Below are 9,444 nucleotides of genomic sequence, written 5' to 3'. Positions count from 1 at the left end.
ATTGCACCATGTCAATGGATTTAGGTTAAAAGTTGGGTGAAAAAAAGACAGAATTCCCTTATGTTGATGTTTTGCAAATCCAATCAGTTTTACATGTTGATTCAACATCATCACTTTGAAGAAGGAAAAAAAACTTATAAACAACTTTGATTCAACCAGTTTCTGCCCAGTGGGAAGGGTTGTCCTGGCACAATTTAGCCTGGCCATCCTTTTGGAACCACAGTGTCCAGAAAGGCCAGTTTACTCACTTTAATTGGAGAAGTCTTTCTGTGAAAACCCAGTAGGGTCAAAAGGACAACAGAGTCGCTTGATTTGAAGCTAAAAAAGTCACAGCTGCATTCAAAACCCCCACAAAGGATCAATTGGGCTGTGCTCTGTTGGAGAACAAGTAACTACGTAGTGTTGCAAGGATGAGTTTGTGTCAGTTTTGCTTGAGGGTGCATGTGATTGGATGGGTGCCTTTAAGGAAAAATGGATGTGGCTGTGTGTGTTGTGAAGATATAAGAAGTGAGAAGTGAAACTGATAATTCAACTCATGTGATTTCGATCACGAATTCCCTGTATCTTCTGTGCGCTAATGTCCTGATGCTTTCAAGCAATTCTCTGCGACTACTTCATGTGTTGTTTCTGTTCATGTGATGGTCACAGAGGACATGTGATCACTATACCCCTGAGCCACACACACAGTGCTTATTCCTTACTGCCCAGTGCAGTTAGAACAAAAGCAGGAGATTGTGTGTTCTGTAGGGAGATCAAATGTCCCCTTTCTGCTGACCCAGGGGTCGCACACGCATCTTTCATTAGTTCTTCATCCAGACGGCTTGTCATCTCCTTACATTAACTTTGGGGTTTCAGTTATCAATAGATATGATAGGGTCAATGCAAGATACGTGTTGTGTGGTCAAAATACTCATTAGGCTTACTAAGCAATGAGGGAACTTAATTCCATCTTTCAGAGAACCAGGGCAACGTGACTAGTCAATCATTTCCATACATTTCAGGGACGAGTTGCAACCAATGGTATGTGTTACCTCCACTGTGTGAGGCCAGGATAAACATGCATACGTTGACCTCATTTAACACAGGGCAGCCTGCAGTCTCATTTCCTGTGACTATGCCCAAGCAATGAACAAGGAGTCAGGAAAAGACACAACTTGACCCAGATATCTTTAATAAATGTATTCAAATGTTAGTCAGAATATGTAAGTAGGTTACCGTAACTCAAGGCAAATATCAAACAGGGCAAGTAATTTGTGCTACTTTCCAACATTATTCCAACCCATCCTAAACTTTGCTCAGGCAACTATAGTAGCTTTGTTCATGGGTCTGGACACATTGGTCTGCATTAGACATGGACTCTGTGAGGATATTGATGTAGCCATGTATCCATCAGCTGTGATCACTGTGAGAAGTACTGTATCTCCTCAATCACTATTTCCAATATGATATGCTGTCTAGTCCTGGTAGACCACCCCCTGTTATGTAAGGTCCTGGTGCATCACTACCTACTAAGTCCTGGACATGTGCACCTCTTTCTGAGTCATCTGGGCCAGAGGAACCGACTCCTCTGGTGTTTGGTCGGACGGGACCTCCGTATGTGTGTGGAGGTGACGAAGTCCTACTTCTTCATCATCTCCTGATGTACATGGTCCCGATATCCCCTTCTTGGGCAGATGATATTGTTGCATCAAAGTATTGTGCAAAGGTTCCAAGCATAGAGGCATCATTTCCTAGTTCATCACTCTCTGCTATGTGTGGTTCTGGTCCATCATTGCCTGATGATTGTGGTCCGATTGTGTCTAGCATCTCACTCAGTAGCGAATGTGATCCTGGTGAATAACGTTCCTGCTGTCTCTGGAAAATCATTTGCAAATTCCTCCGGTCTTGGAGCATATGGTTGTATTATATCACCCTCTGGTGTGTATGGTACAGATATGTACAATCCTTGGCTATGTGGTTTTTGTTTAGTGGACCTATGTGGTCTATGTTCAGGGGATCCTGTTTCATACAGACCTGCTCCATTTTGTTGGTGTATGTGGTCTATGTTCAGCAGATCCTGTTTCATCCAGACCTGCTCCATTTTGTTGGTGTATGTGGTCTATGTTCAGGGGATCCTGTTTCATCCAGACCTGCTCCATTTTGTTGGTGTATGTGGTCTATGTTCAGGGGATCCTGTTTCATCCAGACCTGCTCCATTTTGTTGGTGTATGTGGTCTATGTTCAGGGGATCCTGTTTCATCCAGACCTGCTCCATTTTGTTGGTGTATGTGGTCTATGTTCAGCAGATCCTGTTTCATCCAGACCTGCTCCATTTTGTTGGCGTATGTGGTCTATGTTCAGCAGATCCTGTTTCATCCAGACCTGCTCCATTTTGTTGGTGTAAAGTTGATCCAATCATGATTTTTGCTGTATCTACACCACAACAATGCAGCGTTTTAGAACAGCAAGTCATCCTCCTCGAGAACGGTTTGAAACGTGTTACGGTTATGACCCTCTAGTCTACGGTTACCTGCATGTGAGGGTCTCCATTAGAGGCAACGGTCGCCCGTCTTTACAATTGTCCATCGCTTGCTATCCTACTGGAAAGATAGGTGAAAGTAAAATCAGGTGTCACGTTATTTTTAGAGGTCTGTAGTCGTTTACCTCTGTGTCTTAGACACCGTGGAATTGCCACAGAAACTGTGACGCCAAAAGAAGGCTACAGAGGCTGCTGTTCCCCACAACGACCTCTCACTGTTGTGCTCATCCTCCACTGTGAAACAGATTGTGTTTCTTCATTAACTATCTGCTTGTCTGTGTGTGTTTGTAGCGATGTATATGAATAGTATAGAAAACCTATACATTTAGTGAGTATGCACCTACCTATTGGAGTAACTGTGATGTTGACCTGGGTCTGGACCATGCGTCTGCTCTGGAAGCCTGAGAATATACAGGTGTAGGTTCCTGTGTGTTCCTGATTCTCTGGGTTGCGAAGAAGGAGGGATCCGTTTCCCATCAGAACCTGGTCCTGCTCCAGTCTAGCCCGGCCCTCCCAGAGACTGGAAGTCCGTCTGGTTCTGCTGTCATAGTTTAGGATGACTGTGGGCTCATTAGTCCTGGTGAAGGTCCATGTGAGGGAGAAGTTCTGGAGGTTCTGTGGAGCCATGCAAGGAATGGACAGCTCTCGACTCTCCAATCAATTCCTCTGCAAGTTTAAACATCACAAATCCTGTGTCAATGATACCTCTCCCCTTTGTCAACAACCTTCATGACCCCTAAAAAGCACAATATTTAGCCATATGTACCACACTTTTATGAGGCACATATTTAACGTGCCTTTAAATGCCACTATATCTCTGGACAGGTTGTAGGTTATCTCTAGAGACACTAAATAGACTGACCAATAATTGCTAGTTCCTTTTCCAAGGAGCATATCAAATACAAGCTTAGTCAGTTCTTGGTAAAATGCCTTTTCAGGCTAAATCTAGGAGAGAACAACTTGCTCACTGTGAATTTTCGTGAGACTTGGTTTTATAAACACAACACTGCATTCCCAGGATGTTGATCCATACCTTGCTGCCTCATAGAGACTGTCCACACCTGGGCCTTGTCTACAGAGATGACAGAGCAGAAGTCGATGTGGTCAGAGACATTACCCACGATCCTTACCGTGCTCTCCACTGTGTACAGACCTTTGGAGTCTGGGGTTTTGCTGGTGGAGTTCTGTGTTTCTGGGGCAGACACTGGGTCTGTTGTCCGTGCCACCTGAGGGACAGGATAGACGTTCTGAGATGAACAGGAGACGACCTCCCAAGTCATCTCTATTCTCACTGACTGGATGAGAGCTGCAAAATAGAAATAAACTGTTCTTGATAGTGTTGAATAAAGTATGAACCATGAGGTGTTGTTTTTTTACATTGATAACATTAGTTCACTAGCCCTCTAGAGTTTCCATGGCCAATCATGGCATATTATTGTATAGCAGTAATGTTTTTTGTTTTATCGAGTGATGCTTGCATTGTTAGTCTGACAACTTCGGTTTTCATGGAAATATGACCCCGGCCCCTGTGGAAACATTGTGTGCCCTGTAAACTACTGCCGGCAGGGCCCAGTTAAGTGTTACAGTGGAAAAAGAGAGTGTTTTATTCCACTCTGCAGTCACGACCATGAGGGTTGACTAATTAAATATGGAACACTAACAAACACTGTCCCACAAAACTCTGTAATGTTCAATACTAGGCTCAAGCTTTTATTAAACTCTATAGACAATCACACTCCGCTTGGCTCTCCTAAAGAGGTTTGAGGAACAAATATTACAAAAGAAATAAACAGACATATTTAACATAGGGAAATTGAGACAGATGTAGACATGGCTAACAAAGCCTGCCCACTGTGAAATAACTGGTTGAATCAACGTTGCTTCCACGTCATTTCAACCCCAAAATTGTAATGTGATTTGAAAAAAGTAACCAACTTTTAACCTAAATCCAGTGACAAGGTGATATTTTTTGTTGATTTCACGTTGAAATTATGTTAGTTGTCAACTCAACCAAATGTAAATCAAAACTGTGCCCAGTGGGTGCCATCTTTTTAATGCTTTACACGTCTGGAGAGAATTTGAAAAGTGGAATCATACTGATGTCAGAAAGAAGGTGGTAAACTGTCTATTGAGAAATGCTGCATGAAAGAGGAATAAACTAGGAGTAGTTATGGACAGGGATCTGCTGTTTGTACCTGTGGATGACTACAGCACCGGTGGGTTTAAAGCTACAGGGCAGCATGCAGTCCTCATGGAATAGACAGGTCACAAAGGCCTCTGAAAAGCAATGTTTGAAAATTAGAGCCTGCAATTGTCCAATCACTGTTGTGTACGTATCTAATCAAGGGGAATAAATGCCATCTACTGGCCTTTTTGGAAAACCACAGCATTTGTAATTTGTGTTTTAACTTGATAAACAGTGCATTCCCGAAAGTAATGAGACCCCTTGACTTTTTCCAAATGTTGTTACGTTACAGCCTTATTCTGAAATTGATTAAATAAATACAAATCCTCAATAATCTACAAACAATACCACATAATGACAAAGCAAGAACTGTTTTTTAGACATTTTTGCAAATGTATTAAAAATAAAAATAATAGTATTCAGACCCTTTGCTATGAAACTTGAAATTGAGCTCAGCCTGTTTCCATCTGTGGGAAATTAAATTGATTGGACTTGATTTGGAAAGGCATACACCTGTCTTTATATGGTCCCACAGTTGACAGTGCATGTCAAGGCAAAAACCAAGCAATGAGGTCAATGGAATTGTACGGAGAGCTCCAAGACAGGATTGTGTTGAGGCACAGAACTGGTGAAGGGTAACAAAAAATGTCTGCAGCATTGAAGGTCCCCAAGAACACAGTGGCCTCCAACATTCTTAAATGGAAGAAGTTTGGTACCACCAAGACTCTTCCTAGAGCTGGCCACCTAACCAAACTCAGCAATCGGGGGAGAAAGGCCTTGGTCGGGGAGGTGACCAAGAACCCGATGGTCACTCTGACAGAGCTCATGAGTTCCTCTGTGGAAATGGGAGAACCTTCCAGAAGGACAACCATCTCTGCAGCACTCCACCAATCAGGCCTTTATGGTAGAGTGGCCAGGCGAAAACCACTTCTCAGTAAAAGGCACATGACAGCCTGCTTGGAGTTTTCCAAAAGGTACCTAAAGGACTCTCAGACCATGAGAAACAAGATTCTCTGGTCTGATGAAACCAAGATTGAACTGCGAAGCGTCACATCTGGAGGAAACCTGGCACCATCCCTACAGTGAAGCATGGTGGTGGCAGCATCATGCTATGGGGATGTTTTTCAGCGGCAGGGACTGGGAGACTAGTCAGGATCGAGGGAAAGATCAACGGAAGAAATTACAGAGAGATCTTTGATGAAAACCTGCTCCAGAGTGCTCAGGACCTCAGACTGAGGGCGAAGGTTCACCTTCCAACAGGACAACGACCCAAAGCAAACAGCCAAGAGAATGCAGGAGTGGCTTCGGGACAAGTCTCTGAATGTCATTGAGTGGCCCAGCCAGAGCCCAGACTTGAACACAATCAAACATCTCTGGAGAGACCTGTAAATAGCTGTGCAGTGACGCTCCTAAGCCAACCTGACAAAGCCTCAGAGGATCTGCAGAGAAAATGGGAGAAACTCCCCAAATACAAGTGTGCCAAGCTTGTAGCATCATATCCAAGACTCAAGGCTGTAATCGCAGCCAAAGGTGCTTCAACCAAGTACTGAGTAAAGGGTCTGAATACTTACAGCACCAGTCAAAAGTTTGGACACACCTACTCATTCAAGGGTTTTTCTTTATTTTTACTATTTCTACATTGTAAAATAATAGGAAGACATCAAAACTATGTAATAACACATATGGAATCATGTAGTAGCCAAAAAAGTGTTATACAAACCAAAATATATTTTAGATTTTAGATTTTTCAATGTAGCCACCTTTTGACTTGATGACAGCTTTGCACACTCTTGGCATTCTCTCAACCAGCTTAACGAGGAATGCTTTTCCAACAGCCTTGAAGGAGTTCCCACATATGCTGAGCACTTGTTGGCTGCTTTTCCTTCACTCTGCGGTCCAACTCATCCCAAACCATCACAATTGGGTTGAGGTCGGGTGATTGTGGAGGCCAGCTCATCTGATGTAGCACTACATCACTCTCCTTCTTGGTCAAATAGCCCTTACACAGCCTGGAGGTGTGTTGGGTCATTGTCCTGTTGAAAAACAAATGATAATCCCACTAAGCGCAAACCAGATGGGATGGTGTATCGCTGCAGAATGCTGTGGTAGCCATGCTGGTTAAGTGTGCCTTGAATTCTAAATAAATCACGACAGTGTCACCAGCAAAGCACCCCCACACCATCACACCTCCTCCTCTATGCTTCATGGTGGAAACCATACATGTAGAGATCATCCGTTCACCTACTCTGCGTCTCACAAAGACACGGCGGTTGGAGCCAAAAATCTCCCATTCTCCCACTCATCAGACCAAAAGTCAGATTTACACCGGTCTAATGTTCATTGCTTGTGTTTCTTGGCCCAAGCAAGTCTCTTCTTATTATTGGTGTCCTTTGGTAGTGGTTTCTTTTCAGCAATTCGACCATGAAGGCCTGATTCAGGCAGTCTCCTCTGAACAGTTGATGTTGAGATGTGTCTGTTACTTGAAATCTGTGAAGCATTTATTTGGGTTGCAATCTGAGGTGCAGTAAACTCGAATAAACGTATCCTCTGCAGCAGCGGTAACTCTGGGTCTTCCTTTTCTGTGGCGGTCCTCATGAGAGCCAGTTTCATCATAGCGCATTGCGACTGCAAAGTTCTTGAAATTTTCCGTATTGACTGATCTTCATGTCTTAAAGTAATGATGGACTGTGGTTTTTCTTTGCTTATTTGAGCTGTTCTTGCCATAGTATGGACTTGGTCTTTTACCAAATAGGGCTATCTTCTGTATACCACCCCTACCTTGACACAACACAACTGATTGGCTCAAACGCATTGAGGAAAGAAATTCCACAAATTAACTTTTAACAAGGCACACCTGTTAATTGGAATGCATTCCAGGTGACTGACTCATGAAGCTGGTTGCGAGAATGTCAAGAGTGTGCAAAGCTGTCATCAAGGCAAAGGGTGGCTACTTTGAAGAATCTGAAATATAAAATATATTTTGATTTGTTTAACACATTGTTGGTTACTACATGATTCCGTATGTGTTATTTCATAGTTTTGATGTCTTCACTATTATTCTACAATGTCGAAAATAGTACAAATAAAGAAAAACCCTTGAATGAGTAGGTGTGTCCAAACTTTTGACTGGTACTGTATGTAAATCTAATATTTCAGTTTTTTATTTGTACTGCATTTGCAAAAATGTCTAAAAACCTTTTTTTGCTTTGTCATTATGTGGTATTGTGTGTAGACTGAAGATGGAAAAAAAACAATTTAATCCATTTTAGAATATAGCTGTAACGTAATAAAATGGCGAAAAAGTCAAGGGGTCTGAAAACTTTCCGAATGCACTGTATTACATCTTCAGTTGATCTCTCTTTCCTTATTGAAATCAATGGCCAACAGCAAATCCCCATAGATGTTTTCCTCCCACACAATAATAAGACTGTTGTGCAGTAATATGAAGAAAAAAATATATATGTAAAATATTTCGATATCATGTTATTGAGACTATGTACATATACAATCAAATGTAAAATAAAAGTACGGGCCAACATATTGGCATTGATATTTAATCTGCTAATGTTCAATAAAACGGTTCATTAAAGTTATTCATGAATAAATGCAGTTCCGTTCCTGCCATTACCTGAGACATTATTGTCACGCCCTGGCCTTAGTATTATTGGTTTTCTTTATTATTTTAGTTAGGTCAGGGTGTGACATGGGGAATGTTTATGTTTTGTTGGTTTTGGGTGTTTATTTGGTAAAGGGGTTATGGGGTGAAGTATATGGTTTTGTGTTGAGTGTAGATGTCTAGCGTTGTCTATGTTGGTTAGTCATCTAGGAGAGTCTATGGTTACCTGAATGAGTTCCCAATTAGAGACAGCTGATTTCGGTTGTCTCTGATTGGGAGCCTTATTTAGGGTAGCCATAGGCTCTCATTGGTGGTGGGTAATTGTCTATGTAGAACGTTTGTAGCCTGTATGTATGTGCACAACGTTTGTAGCTTCACGGTCGTTTTGTTGTTTTGTTATTTTGTTTAAGTGTTTCGTGTTTATTGTTTGTCATCTTTTAAAAATAAAAGAAGATGGCTTATTTTCCAACTGCTGCATTTTGGTCCGTCAATCCGCCACACGATCGTGACAGAATTACCCACCATAGGACCAAGCGGCATGACCAGCGGCAACAGGAGCAATACAAGGATTTATGGACATGGGAGGAAATTTTAGACCGGGAGGTACCAGGAGAATATAACCGCCCCAAAGCTGAGCTGGAGGCAGCGAAAGCAGAGAGGCGGCGATATGAGGAGCTAGCTCGGAGGCAGGAAAAGGAACCTACAAAGGATCTGGGTTACACTACGTGGGAGGAGATCGACAGGTGGGCGATCAACCCAGGGAGAGTGCCGGAGCCCGCCTGGGATTCTCTGGCGCAGTGCGAGGAGGGATACCGGCGAATGGAGGCAGCACGACGAAGCGGTAGGAAGCCTGTGGGAAAACCCAAAAAATTTCTTTGGGGGGGGCTTAAAGGGAGAGTGGCGAAGTCAGGTAGGAAACCTGCGCCTACTCCCTGTAATTACCGTGGAGAGCGAGAGTACGGGCAGACACCGTGTTACGCAGTAGAGCGCACGGTGTCTCCTGTACGTGTGCATAGCCCGGTGCGGGTTATTCCACCTCCCCGCACTGGCAGGGCTAGATTGAGTATTGAGCCGGATGTCATGAAGCCGGCCCTACATATCTGGCCACCAGTGCGTCTCCTTGGG

At 43.1% G+C, this 9,444-nt stretch overlaps 1 pseudogene; it reads right to left on the bottom strand.

Moving 5' to 3' along the window:
* Positions 1-2,639: 2,639 nt before the first annotated feature.
* Positions 2,640-6,909, bottom strand: LOC129867874 (uncharacterized; annotated as a pseudogene).
* Between the last annotated feature and the right edge of the window lie 2,535 nt (positions 6,910-9,444).

The sequence above is a fragment of the Salvelinus fontinalis genome, chromosome 13 (assembly GCF_029448725.1).
Source record: "Salvelinus fontinalis isolate EN_2023a chromosome 13, ASM2944872v1, whole genome shotgun sequence".
In the NCBI taxonomy this organism is placed as follows: Eukaryota; Metazoa; Chordata; class Actinopteri; order Salmoniformes; family Salmonidae; genus Salvelinus; species Salvelinus fontinalis.
This window is presented reverse-complemented; position numbering and strand designations above follow the sequence as displayed.